General features: G+C 46.0%; 1 protein-coding gene across 1 annotated transcript in view; it reads left to right on the top strand.

The window, feature by feature from the left end:
- LOC119448599 (uncharacterized) overlaps window positions 1-15,314 on the top strand; it is a 259,182-nt gene that overhangs the window by 93,120 nt on the left and 150,748 nt on the right. The window lies entirely within an intron of this gene.

The raw sequence follows: 15,314 nt of genomic DNA on the forward strand, positions 1-15,314 counted from the left end.
CCCTATGTTCCCAAGTGGAAAGTTGACTCTGCCGACTAGAAACAATACAGAGAGCTCACGCACCTAAGCTAGGATGACATCCGTACACGTCACATCGACGACGCAGTGGCATATTTCACAGCATTTATTGAGAATGTAGCGTCTATATGCATCCCAGAAAGACAAGGATCGCATTCCAAACGATGTGTTCCCTGGTGGAACGATTAATGTAGGGAAGCGTGAGGAAAACAAAATAAGGCTTGAGGTCACCTTCGCGCCTCTCCAACTGCGGAAAACCTATGTAGTGGACAGTGTGCTTCGCCGCAAAAAGAATAAAAGCTCGACATCGCGGCCGCAACATCAGCTTAGTTGCCCGACGAATAAAATGTTTGCTTGTTCCGAGCCCTCTGTTCTCACACCTAATAAACTTTACGAAAACAAAGAGTGGGTGTAGAAGAACGCACCGCCGTGCCAAAAGGGAAAGCTGGCAAAAATACATATCAGGCAGAAACTCTTAGACGAAAGAAAAGCCTGGAACACAGTTAGCAAATTAAACGGCCGGCAAACCCATCCTTTGCCATTAGTAAACACCCAGGGAAGAACTCTTGAATACCAGGCTGATCTTCAAGGCGCCCACTTCAAGTATATTTCCAGCTCCACCCATTACATATATACATTTCTACGATAACAGCGGCAAGCAGAGCCATTGCCCCTGAATCGGAAAATAACAAGGAATGAATCATACAACCGTCCATTTAACATGGCGTATCAGGTCTCAATGAGTTGTTGTAACAAGTCAGTGCCAGGAAGAGATTGAATAGCTTACGACATGATCAAACACTGACATCCTGAAACCACAAAACACTTTTGTCGCTTTTTAACGCCATATTTTGTGGTGGGTACATCTCGACTACCTGGAAAGAGGCAATAATGATTCATATTCTCAAAGAGGGAAGGACCCGACTTCGGCCAGCAGTTATAGGCCTATAGCTCTAACAAGTTGCCTATGCAAACTCTATGAGAAAATGACTAATAGGCCAGACTCGATCGGATACGATCGACGTGCCGAACAAAGAAACGCCGCAAGGGGCGATAGTCTCCCCGATTCTCTTCAACATCGCAATGCTAGCACTGACCAAAGAGCGGCGGAAGATCCCAGACCTAGGTTACGCCTTATACGCAGACGACATCACGCTCTGGGCCACCAAGGGCTCCCTCGCGCAAAAGGAGGCGACCCTTCAAGAGGCCGCGACGGCCGTGGAGAGATTTGCGGCAGCGAGCGGGATGCGTTGCGCACCCGAGAAGTCCGAGGTAATCCGGGTGCATGGAGGAGGAATCTACAAGTCACCCGGCACTATCGAACTCTATCTAGAGGACCACAAGATCACGGAAAGCAAAAAGACTAGGATACTGGGTTTTTGGATCCAGAGCAACTTGAAAGCCACCCACACCATCCAAACCCTAAGGTCCACCACCAACCAGATCTCGCGGATTATCAAACGAATAACAAGAAGCCGCAAGGGCATGCGAGAAGAGGACACGCTCCATCTCGTCCAGGCTCTGGTGATCAGCAGAGTAACGTTTAGCATGCCGTATCACTATGACTCGCTAAACAAACGCGACCAAGCACAAGTCGATGCCATCATCAGAGGCGCGTACAAAACGGCCCTGGGTCTCTCTGTTACCACCTCAAACGAGAAGTTAGCGGTTCTCGGGATCCACAACACCTTTCGCTGAGCTGTCGGACGCGGTTATGGCTTCGCAAAAAGCCAGACTACAGAACACGGTGGCGGGCAGAGCCATCCTCCACCGGACCGGCACGGCAACGGAGCTTCGTGCCCTCGATGGGCGACAATCACTCCCGCCCGAGGTCAGAAGCAAGATCACGGCGAACCTCCAAAGCACATGAGTCATGAACTCCACGAAGGACGACGCAAGGCGCGGGTCGACAGACAGCGCCGACAATTCAAGGATGACCCGAACGTAACGTACGTGGACGTGGCGGCGTACCCTGCAGGGGGCCTCTTCGCGGTAGCTGCCGTGAACGGGAGAGACAACTCCTTAACCCTCGCGGCCTCCGTCAGGGCAGAGACCCCAGCTGCGGCTGAGACCATAGCCTCGGCGCTAGTAATAAAGCAACATGACAGGGTGGGCAGGGAAGTTCATGTCGTTACCGACTCGCAACAGGCCTGCCGCAACTTTACCAATGGACGAACACCGGTGCTGGCGGCTAAGATTCTAGGCCCGAGGCTGCAAGAATCCCATCAAATAACGTGGATGCCGGGTCACGCGGGACTGGAGGGGAACGAAAGGGCGAACGCCTTAGCTCGAGTGCTAATTAACCGAGCGGGGAAAAACCAATCGTCTGATCAATCCCACCCTTTACCTTTGTGCCGCTGCCATCAAATTACTGCGACCGCCTCGAGATCCAGCGACTCAACCGCAGGATTTATCCTCCCCCTCACAAATAGCTCAGCACTGAAGAGCCCTCAGACTTATCCAAACAAACACATTCCCAAACCTACACAGATACAGCAAAATATACCCACAAACATATCACGGCATCTGGCCCTGGTGCGGCGACACACGTCCTACGCTCTTTCACATCTCGTGGGGGTGTGGGGGCAAACCTGAACATTTAAAGACGCCTAACACGTCATTTGAGCGGTGGGAGGTAGAGCTTACCGGCGATACCCTGGCGGGACAAGAAGCTCTCGTCCAGCAAGTACGTCGAGCAGCCATGGCCAGTGGAGTCCTGGAATGAGGACACCACCCACTCGTCCTCAAGATCAACTCGATGGTCTAAATAAATGTTTTTTCTCTCTCTATATATATATAACCGGCGCCTGATCCGTTTTCTTGAAAGCAACAAATGTGCGGTTTGAGGGAAGGTAGATCTACAATAGACCCCCCTTGTCCGCATCGAGACAAATATCCGTGATGCCTTTGTGCATAAACAGTTTTTCTTATTGGTATCTTAGGCATACAGAAAGCATATGACACCACTTAGCGTTTTGGGATCATTCGTGATTTGGCTAGAATGCACGCCACAGGCAATTTGCGGAACGTGTTTCAATGTTATCTCTCGAATCGCACATTCCGTGTTCGTGTTGGTAACGCCCTAACTCGTTCATTTTCACAGGATAGTGGTGTACCACAAGAGTGTGCTGAGCTGTACTCTGTTTTTTGTAAAAATGAACTCTCTCCATACTGTCATACCACGGCACAATGTTTTATTCTTTGTATGTGGGTGATGTACCAATCGGTTACAAATCTCGTAATTTTGTTATCTGCGACCGACAGGTATAGCTTGGCCTAAACAAACTGCCTAAGTGGTCGGACGAGAATGGATTTAGACTAAACCCTCAGAAAAGCACGCGCATCCTCTTCTTGAAGAAAAGAGATACACTGCCGGACCCCATGATAGATCTCAACGGAGAACGACTACCTGTGAGCCGTGAACATAAATGTTTAGGTATCATTTTACACTGCAAGTTAACTGTTCTCCCGCACCTGAAGTATCTGAAAGCGAAGTGCCCGAAGGCTATGACTTTGCTGAAGCTCTTGTCACGCATATCATGGGGCAACGACAGGAGATGCGTCCTTAGCTTATACAAAAGCCTTATATGTTCACGCCTTGACTATGTAGCCATAGCTTATATCTCTGCGACACCTACTGCTTTCGTGATGTTAGACCCCAATCACCATTTGGGTATCCGGCTTGCTACAGGCGCCTTCAGGTCTAGCCTTGTAGAAAGCCTGTATGTTGAGTTGGATGAATGGTCCCTGCGTCTCCAAAAAAACGTATTTAACTTTATCTAATTCCCTGAAGGTACACGTAGATGTAGAATACCCATGCCATTCCACTATTCATATTGGCTGCGAGACTTGATCGAAACCACCCGGCTGTGAGGACTCCTTTGTCCCTGCGCTTAGAAGCGTCAGCTGAACAAACAGGCATACTACTTCCAGAAAATGCCCCAACGGCTCCCGGTCAGCTTCCACCGCCTTGGGAGTGCAGACTATCGATTTTGATGTCTTGTTTATAGCGATTTCAAAGCGTGCACCTGAGACTCATATACCTCCGCGCTTCCTAGAACTTCAGGCGAAGTACTCATGTGCCAAATTTTACACGGACGCTTCCAAAGCTCTTACTGGTGATGCTTACGCAGCTCAGGGACCGCATTTTGCAATGTCCCATGCACTAAATCCGCATACAAGTATTTTTACAGCGGAAGCATACGCAATCCTCTCGGCAGTTAAACACATAAACTATTATGAGAGCAATTGTGTTCAAAGACTAATTGAGCGTCGTGAGAGCTCTAATGAATATACGAAAACACAAGAATTGAGTTCTTCACGAACTGTACAGGTTGTTATGCTCAGCTTACATGGGCAACCAAGTGGTCATAGTTTTGGTAGGTGCCTGGTCACAGAGGCATAAGAGGCAATGTAGCTGCAGACGAAAGTTCCACTTGAGTAGTTTTTGAATGGATAACTATGTTTGTGTCTGTATAGAGACACAAGCATAGCTATCCCTCCCACACACGTAAAGCCTTTCTTGCACCATGACTTGCGGAAAATCTCGGCAAATGCAGTGGGATACTGAAGTGTCAAAGAAGCTACATATGATAAAACCAAGAATAGGGAAATGGATATCCGAGAAAACCACAAGACACAAGGAAGTGCTTCTTTGCACGTTAAGAATAGGACATACCCGTGGAACACACTCCTACCTCCTTATCAGTATTGATCCTCCGAGATGTAATAGGTGTGGCGACATTCTTGAAGTACTCCATGTTCTTGTCCAGTGCCCTGAAATAGAAGCCCAGCGTAAAGAGTACTTTTATTCCGCATATCGTGAGCACATCCCTCTTCACTCAGCACTCTTTCTGAACCATGAGCCACATTTTGATTTTAATAGACTGTTGAAGCTTTTAGCAGGCGTAAACACTGTACAAATCATCTGGCCAGGTTATCTATAGCGCAGCCTCGCCTTGCAGGCTGCAGCTGCAGCGCAAGGTTTTCACAGGACGTGCCTCTCAGCCCTTGACTTCAAGCACCCTCTTGAGGCACTAGTGCTATTGTATATATATACGTCTGACCATATCATCTATTCGTAACGGAACTTTTATCGTCATAGCTTAAATCATTAGCCATTGTCCTTATTTTAATAACATATATTTTACGCAATTTACAACGACTTGCTTTTAGGCTTTTTTTACAGGTACGTTACGTCTACCATTTACAACTCATTGTCCACTCCATTCATAATAGATTCAGAAACCATCAGCATATGTCATGGGAGCGCGCTGTTTGGCCATATCTGGCCCTTGCACCAATAAAAACCACATATTATTAATATTATTATTATTATTATTATTATTATTATTATTATTATTATTATTATTATTATTATTATTATTGCGATAGCAATTATATGGACACTCCAAAGCAGATTTCTGCCGTCGGCGTCGCCGTCGCCGTCGCCGTGAGGTTCCGTATGACGTCAATGGAGATGAAATCGTCGCCGCGCGCCGCCGAACGCTGTATGTGCGAGTGAAAGGGCGCGAGGGACGCGCGCTTTCACGGGGAGTGAACGCACGGCGGAGAACAAACGCGCGTTCTATGCCGTGCTCCCTTAAGGGCTGCAGAAGTAGGCGTCTCTTTCCTCCTTTAAAATCAACATATATGTAGAGCAAACGCGCCTTCTTCTGAAGCACGAAAGGCCGTGGGGGGAAGGGGGAAGGAAGGGAGGCGACGTTTAGCTGCGGCACCAAGTGCTTATTTATATCAGAGGCTCCGGCAACACTCACCAACGCCGCACGCATTTTGTGCGAACGCGGGCAAAACGCCGACGGCGTCGACAACAGTTCTGCGTGCTGCCGGTGCTGCTGCATGTCCAAGTTTATATAGCTGATAAAGCTACTATCATTACTCCGTATAGCTCTCTACAAATTTGCTATCGCAATTGATGCTTCGCCTTTCAGGTGAAACTGCGACAACTTTTTATTATTATTATTATTATTATTATTATTATTATTATTATTATTATTATTATTATTATTATTATTATTATTATTATTATTTTCAATATTGCTAGATAGCTTCACTACTGTTATGAACACTTCTGCTGCAAAGCATTCCTCGGCTCATGCCAGCCACTTTGTGGTAGGTAGGTAGGTTGCTGCTACGCCTCGTTTCGGGCTTCTTCAATAAAAAGAAAGCACGTGATCGGTAGGGGACAGAACCTCGGTTCCTCAGCGAGGCACCCCAATGCTCTAACACATGAGGCCACAATCTTTCGTCTTTATTTTAGCATTTAACTTAACAAAAGTTGTCGCAGTTTCACCTTAAAGGCGAAGCATCAATTGCGATAGCAAATTTGTAGAGAGCTATACGGAGTAATGATAGCAGCTTTATCAGCTGTATAAACTTGGACATGCAGCAGCACCGGCAACACGCAGAACTGTTGTCGATGCCGTCGGCGTTTTGCCCGCGTTCGCACAAAATGCGTGCGGCGTTGGTGACTGTTGCCGGAGCCTCTGATATAAATAGGCACTTGGTGCCGCAGCTAAACGTCGCCTCCCCCCCCCCCCCCCCCCCCGGCTTTTCGCGCGTCCGAAGAAGGCACGTTTGCTCTACATATATGGTGATTGTAAAGGAGGAAAGAGATAGAGACGCCTACTTCTGCAGCCCTTAAGGGAGCACCGCGCAGAACGCGCGTTTGTTCTCCGCCGTGCGTTCACTCCCCGTGAAAGCGCGCGTGCCTCGCGCCCTTTCACTCGCACATACAGCGTTCGGCGGCGCGCGGCAACGATTTCATCTCCATTGACGTCATACGGAACCTCACGGCGACGGCGACGGCGACGCCGACGGCAGAAATCTGCTTTGGAGTGTCCATATAATTGCTATCGCAATAATACCAAGAACATCCTACACTAATCTTCAAACTTATCTTTGAATCTGCCAGTGGAAAGTTCCACGAGTCTGCCACACGATTAAAACGGCTTCAGTTGACACAGATCGTTCATATTATGGAGTACTTCAACGCCTTGAAGAACCTCAAATGATGACGGATAGCCAGCGACCAGCATAATGCTGCTCACAACATCGATACCCACAGTGCGTCGTATCTGTTAAATATTTTTTTTTCTCAATTTATTTCGATATCGCGGAAAGAATCTCGTGCACTATGCTACAATTATGGTGATCCTCTTGAATCAAGCCAGGAATGAACATGCATTATGCAGCGCAGATTTGTTGACTTCGTTCACTTTGTGCAGTCAGGCGTGTGTGATTAGGAAACGTTGAGACGAACATTACCTGGCCAGAATTCCGTTATGCTAATCGGTGGGCATATAATTTTGCTATTGATAACGTGGTAAACAAACATCAATCACTTTATTAACACGATAGCGTTAAGGGATCCGTGTCGCAGGTAATCCGGTGTCGGCGCCGGCGTCGGCGGAGTTTGCGTCAGTGAAAATTTCCGTATAAATTTGGGTATATGTACATGCAGTGCCTTGCTGTATCACATCCGGTATATGCGGGTTATATTGCCACACCAATCTATCTCTAAAGTTGCTCATACCTTGTCTTACATTATTGACAAAGTTATTCCTCGGAATTTTGAGAATGCCAGCCCACAAACTAATGTCATAAAACAAAACACCGACAGTGCATGCCTTTTCACGTTAAATCATCTGAGACTATTAAAAGTGCGAAACAAAAAGTTGTCGCAGTTTCACCTGAAAGGCGAAGCATCAATTGCGATAGCAAACTTGTAGAGAGCTATACGGAGTAATGATATTAGCTTTATCAGCTGTATAAACTTGGACATGCAGCAGCATCGGCAACGCGCAGAACTGTTGTCGACGCCATCGGCGTTTTGCCCGCGTTCGCTCAAAATGCGTGTGGCGTTGGTGACTGTTGCCGGAGCCTGTGATATAAATAGGCACTTGGTGCCGCAGCTAAACGTCGCCTCCCTTCCCCTCCCCCACGGCCTCTCGCGCGTCTGAAGAAGGCGCGTTTGCTCTACATATATGGTGATTGTAAAGGAGAAAAGAGACGCCTACTTCTGCAGCCCTTAAGCGAGCACGGCGCAGAACGAGCGTTTGTTCTCCGCCGTGCGTTCACTCCCCGTGAAAGACGCGCCCCTCGCGCCCTTTCACTCGCACATACAGCGTTCGGCGCGTGGCGACGATTTCATCTCCAAATGACGTCATACGGAACCTCACGGCGACGGCGACGGCGATGCCGACGCCGACGGCAGAAATCTGCTTTTGAGTGTCCATATAATTGCTATCGCAATAATAACTGAAATCCAAAAATGATGTAATGTTTTTGGCGCGGCTGTGCACAACCTCCTGCATCGGCCCACGTAAGAGGCCGCGTTTCGACCAGAAAGCTCGCTTTCGTGCACAGCATTCGCGGCCAGCGTTTCCCGGTAAACATTACGGTTACATAAGCTGCAGTTACCGGAAAGTGTGAGTAGCAGTCAGGGATCGTTTAATGCTATCGCATTGCAATCTTAAAGGCAAAACTTAAGCGTCCTCCAAGTTTTCCCACTACTATTATGGACAAAAATTTCCATTAGTTTTCTAATACTTGAAACATTGTGTAAATAAAGGTGCATTTTGCATCAGCATAGAATTTAAATGAAGTTAGAGAGTCCGCACACCAATGTAACATTCGATAACATCAACACACTTAGCATTAACACAAATGTTTACATCAAACGAGCTTCGCGTCTACGTATTGGCATTCTGCGTGGAATCCGCGTATACTTCAACCCTTGGGGTAAAGTAAAAAAGACAGGCGTCTGCATTGTTATTTCTCTGAATGTTATTTTTTGCCAGCATCACAGGTTTCCCGCCACTGAAGGAAAAGAGAGACATATTCTGCAATGGGAAGAATTGGGCCTTTTGTATCAAGATTCGCATGAGATAACTAAACTGTTTTGAACGTCCAGAATTCTTAAATACATTAAGTATGAATATTTTTTCCCGTCATCCTTATAGAAGCTGGATGCTGTTAATTATGTTTTAGGCCACATATACGCTTGTGCATGTGCCGCTGGGAATCTTAACGCTTTTATTATTTCCAAAGGCTGGGCAAGCTAAAGGAACTTAAGCTGTCTCGTTAAGAGTAACTTAGAGGCATATATCAATCCAGTTGATCTATGGACCATGCGTTTCCATGTTATTGTTAGCATCGTAGCAACGGTGCGTATTTTCCTTCATGCTGGTCTCTACCGAGATGAGCGTTCGGGTTGAATGTGGAGGGCAGGTTTTATAAAACGTTTGCTTATTTACTTGCTCATGTCTTTTTTTTTAAGTCTTTAAAGAACGACTTAAAAAAGAAAGATACTAGGGGCTTTTGTCCTCACCTTTGCTTACACATTTCCTTGTTTGTCTATTTTCTTCATGAAACTTCTTTTATCATGTTTATTCGGTTATTTTCTACGTTCCTAAGATATAGGCATTATTTGTATTTTATTTTATTAGTACCTTATCGGAGAGAATCAGTAAGCAATTAGTAGGAGTAACTCATTATATAGATCGTTCCTTGAGTCAGTATAACTGACTCGAAGAACGTCTCTGTCCGCTCTCTATTTCTCAAAATTATTATTTTAGGTCTTCTGAAGCAGCCTAGTAGTACAGTGCAAAGAAAATGTTTAAAAAGCTCTGCGGTATTACGTGCCAGAACCACAATATTGTGAGGCACTCCGTAGTGCAGGACTCGGTTTCAATTTTGACCATCTGGGGTTAATTAACCTGTAGCCAATTCATGGTTCACGGGCATTTTTGCATTTCGCCCCATCGAAGGGCATTGAATAATGCTGAATGATTTTTTTCTTCTCATGCATTCCACAATTTGACGCTAAATTAATCTTTGTTTTTATTTTTTTCTTCCTATCTTTGCTTTCACTCGGAATTGTTTTCTTCGTGGATAGGGGTGTTGAAATAGTGAAATTTCTAAATTGAATCGAATACAAATATTCCAGATAAACAAACACCGAATGTCGAATCTAATATCGAATATTTTCTCATTTCTAAATAAACATGAAATAAGAAGTTCTCGCAGAGTCCGTATGGATAAAAGAAGGAAGCAGGCTTATACACAATGACGCATACTCGTAATACCGTTCACAATTACACGTCCGAATAACTGAGGAGCTTGTAAATGATAAAAAAACTGCTTTGGAAGGTCTGGAGCATCATGTCAATGATAGTAATGAAACAAGAGAACAACAACTTACCAGGTGCCCATGTACTGTTCGCTGAAAGAGAGACATGTAATATTAGAGCGCAGCGCGTTTTATTAAAGGGATGTAAACATGGCGAGACAAGCCCAAGATTAATCGGATCAGAGAGATAGCGAGGTAAATCAGATGCGAATAGCAGGGAGGTTAACCGGAAGATAGATAGTGCAGTGCTACCATGCACTGGGGAAGGGGTAAGGGGAGAAAGAAAGATGGAAAAAAATCGCGCAGAAACTCCACTGCGCTTGTCTAGTATGCGTAAGCATTGTGCCACTCGCTCATCTTCACGCAGCCCGGTGCCATTATCAATCTTATCAAACTTGATCCGATCAGTATAAACACTTACCAACCCTTATCGGCCGTTATCAAACTTATCGGACTACATCCGACCCTTATCAATCCTTATCGGTCGTCACCAACCTTATTAGAATTTCTCCGACTATCATAAGCGCTTATCGCTCTTTCCCACCTTATCCATCCACCTCGAACCATTATCGACCGCGATGAGACCCATATAACCCCTCATCACTCCTTATCATCCTTATGAACTCGTTGACTGGTTATCTGTCTTTGTTGAGAACGCATGAGCTCCCAGAGGTCGGTGCAATTTCCATCTGTGAAGGAACACCCCAGCGGAAGGCCCATTACGCGACCACGGAAACGCACCGAGGATGGGCGTGTTGGGCATTAAATTTTCGCAACATAGGAATTTTTCTAATGTCTGCAATGCTTCAAGTCGGGTCTACATGTGGTCCTAGAGATGACTTTTATTCCATCATCAGCAATTTTTTCAAGAAAGCCTTAATAGACGCTGTACTCCTTTGACATTTGTTTTGTACCGCCGGTAAAATACACTCATATGGTTCAAATATAATCACCTTCGGCAAGCGTGTACAATGTAAAATGACATACAAAGTGCAGAATTTGAGATCAACCTGAGACAATACAACAATGCTTTATTCTTTGTCGTGATGCATTTTATTTTTGTGACATTTTACACAAAACTATCAGAAAAGAATTTCCGCTCACATCTCACGGTATAGTTTATTCCATCCATTCACCCATGCATGTGATGGTATCCGGTTCCTTCCTCACAAAAATACAATCAGTAATACACCATATGATTTGTTGATCTTATTAGGACTGTATTAATTATAGAGAAGCCGAATGATCGACAGATATGCCGAGCCACCTCGCTCGACAACGTGTCTTTCGAAAGAGACTGCTCAAGTGCGTAGTGTGGTTTCAACCTTTGATCCCGTTCCTGAGGGAAATTCTTATCCGGACGTTTGTGTCTGTTTGCCTCATTTTTGAACTTTCATTGGACTGCGTAGCATGTATGCGTTTGTTTCGATGTTGGCCAAAATGTAATGTAGCTGATATTCGCATGAAACTACTCATAATTTCATGCAATACAAAAAGTGGTTGTTTAGCCCATTGGATAAGACACCCGGCTTCTGATCGGTGGGGTAATAGGTTCGAAACTCACCACCGCCAAAATTTTTTTTCTTTCTAGTTTATTTTGTTTTATACATTTATTTCTTTATAGCGAGCCGTCTTACGTGACGGACGGGTAGGTTTCCTGGTTGGGCGGGCATAGAAATGCTTACGCATTTTAAAATAACACATATAGATAGGGAGGGAGATCAAAAACATGCACACACACAGACGCACACAAAGGAACGCAGGAGTGTCACAGTCGTTCAATCAGGTCACTTGACCACATGAACTTTAATAGAGCCTTTGTCGCCTTCTGGTGTGAAAGCGGCCGGTCACCGAGGCGTGCCAACTCCGTCACGAGCGACTGTCTCTGGGAGCTGTAGCCAAGACAATGACAAAGCATATGTTCGATTGTTTCCTCGCAGCCGCAACTATCACACGCAGCACTGTCAGCCATTCCGATGCGGTAAGCAAATGTATTCGTAAAGATACTCCAAGCCACAGTCGGCAGAGAACAATTGTCTCGATTTGGGATAGTCCAGATGGAATGCGTATTCTGAGGGATGGATCCAGGCAGTGCAGTAGAGTATAGCGGAAACCCTGGCGTGTTCCACATGGATCGTGTGGCATCCCGCGCCAGTATGCGAAGCTTTGTTGCTGCATCAGCCTTTGACAGCGGGATGGGTTCCTTCACAGCTTTTTCGTGAGCCCTCCTAGCAGCTTTATCGGCACGTTCGTTGCCCATGATGCCGCAGTGGCTTGGGATCCACTGATCAAATTTGTATAGGCTGCCTAAAAACGAGCCAATATTACTGCATGACCGAAAATTGCTGAACAGAAGTTATCGGCAGCGTGCATTTGTTCAGGAACTGTTTCTCGTGCACAACGACCGATTACAGCCGAATCATTCGGAACTGTCCTCATATTGTTCGTTCTGTCTCTCTGGAGAGTCCAGCAAGTGTTCTTACGTCTTATGAATTCGAAAGAAAAGAATATTCGACAACTTCGAATGGGGAATTCTCTATCCGAATCTAATAGCAGGGTAGAATTCTTATTTGAAATCTGCAATATTCGCACACCCCTAACTGCTTTACTGCGAAATCGGGCAAATGCTTAAAACCGTGTTTGCCGTGTCCGCCTGTGCTTTCTATTAAGCCTTTGTCATCATGCCGCTTCCGTTTTCACCGAATCGTAGTGGTCAGGCCAGCAGTTTCTCACCCTAGCCTTACTTAACCCTAACCACACAGCGAATGACAGCAAAACTTTGTCCACAGTTACCAATAGTATTCGAATCCGTGGCCCTGTGGTAACGTAGAGTTATGGGTTTTGGTTTGTAGGGAAATAGATTGTGAGGAACAGTTTTTCTCGTTGTGCTCACCGTTTGGAGTGGAAAGAATGGTGTTATTTCGTGGCCTATAGAAGAATGGTCTTCCACATGCGTGCTTTCAAAACGTGGTGTTCGTTAAAGGACCCTGATTAATCGGGACAGGAGTTCCTTGGCTGTTCATTTCGGTCCTTGGAAACACCGAATTTGTGGACGTTTGGAGAAACACACTTGCTAATAGCGTAGGAGATCAGCAGGTGGAACCCCGCCTGCTGCAATACCACCACCGAGCTGGGAGCCGCACGTGCTTACCAGAGCTAGTGCGCAACTTTTTTTCCTTGACTGGAATTAAGTGCTGGAAGTTCATTCTGTGGGAGTAACTTAATTGTTCATTTTTCGCTTTCTTCTTTTAATATTCAAACGTCATCATACCTTCTTGGAGACCACGCTCGTTTTGATTGCGCCCAAACAAGGTAAGAGTATTCCATGGAGAAGCGTAAATGTAAATAAAACCAAAAGAAAGAGTTATTCACACACACAAAAAAAATGGATTATGTCGCTTATTTTACGGGGTTCATTATACGGCTTGAGAAAACATTTGATTTTCATGTAATTGATACAATAACATTTGAAAGCTGAAAATACATTCTGCTATTGCAAGTAATCTCTGAAAAAAAAAAGGAAGCAAAGTATGAAACCACTGTCTTTTTGACCTAGTTCTTGAACTAAGCAGCAGTGTCGTTAACAATCCAACAAAAGTAATTTGAAGGCTGGAAAATTTTGGCTGCGACAACATTGTGAAATGATGACGCTAATTACTGCGTCACTGTCGCGCAGGTCCAACAAAGCTGCCTCGATGTAGTGGTAACGAGAGGAAGTGCCAAGTTCAACCCAGCACGAACGTGACTCCCTAATTTGGGAATAATGGTTCCTTCGTGCACCAAGAAACGCGGACTAAATTAGGTGGCGCCGAGACGATTTCTCTCTCTCTCTCTCTCGTTCTTCCCCTTGGTGAAAAAATAATCCCGTGTCAGGGCCGATAATGCCGTAGGGAGGGCGGATTAGGGAAGCCGTGAGGCAAAGCCAGCTTCTCGAGTGATGCCCGTCGGCGCTGAATAAATTGTGCCACCGGGGACGTCATTGTCACGGCCGCGCGAACAGGCGGGACTTGGACAGCGTGTTCCAAATCTCATTCTCTTCCTCCTCCTATTCCTTCAGCGCCCGCCATTCCCTATTCCGATTGTCCTTCACAGCGATCTCGGCTCTCGTTCCGCCCTAGCGCGCTGATGTCCCGGCGTCGTTCTTTCTTCGGGCCGGTTGTGATTACAGCGGGATTTCCGCGGAACTTCGATCTTTCCTAAAGCAAGATGGGGCGGCGGCTCAAATGAGCAACACAGTTCCCTTGTTGCCCTTTTGTTCCGCCGCAGTTTGCGACGGGCGAAGACAGCGTTCGCAGCGAAGAAAAAGAGGCAAAAGAGAGAGTCGTGTCGTATTGTGCCATACGGAGCGTGTTGCTCGTTTGGGGAGCCGCTCGCAAAGCTGTAATTTAGGGGCCGTTCGCGGCATTGCGCCGCGCGGAATACCTTGCTTGTAAGAAGCCGGATTTCAGGGTGTAGCGAGAGGCAGGCCATTAGCGACCTCTTAGTTCCTTTAGAGTGCGCAGCGGGGCTCGGATTTCTTCTGATGGTTGTACGGCAAATGCAACAACTTTGATGCGCGTTCCTGCCCTTGCTTTGACATAACATGAAGCGTTGCACGCAAACGCAAGAGATACATTATCATTGCATTTGGTATGTCTCGTTAGGGGCACTTACGTTCTTGTGTGTGCTTCTGTATTTGGCATGTGTATTTCAGACACGTAAGGTCTTCCGAGGGGCACATAATCTGTGCAACCTTTGGTATGTGGGGTTAGCGCTTTTAGCGTTTGTATAAGTGAACTTATAAAGGCCTCACTGATTTGTTTTTACCGGGAATCTCTATTTATGCTTACTGAAGCGCCAACCAAGAGGCGGAGCATCGAGAAAAGAAAGATTGACATAAGGAAAACGAAAAAGCATAGCGCCTTAAAGCAATAGAATTAGTTGTAACGCTGTTTAATTAACAATCCAGAATGATACACAGGCAGGTCTGTTGATCGAGATTCTGGCACCGAGCGCGCGAGCTCTATCCCCGAGCGAGGCGTTGTCGATGCGCCCGAATCACACGCCTGTCGTCTTCGCTACATAGTTCAAAGCAAAGCAAAATTTATCGTGAGGTACATTGTAGAGCGTAAATAATTTTCGGTTCATAGAGCATGGCATACAA

This window comes from Dermacentor silvarum, chromosome 4, assembly GCF_013339745.2.
Source record: "Dermacentor silvarum isolate Dsil-2018 chromosome 4, BIME_Dsil_1.4, whole genome shotgun sequence".
Taxonomy (NCBI): Eukaryota; Metazoa; Arthropoda; class Arachnida; order Ixodida; family Ixodidae; genus Dermacentor; species Dermacentor silvarum.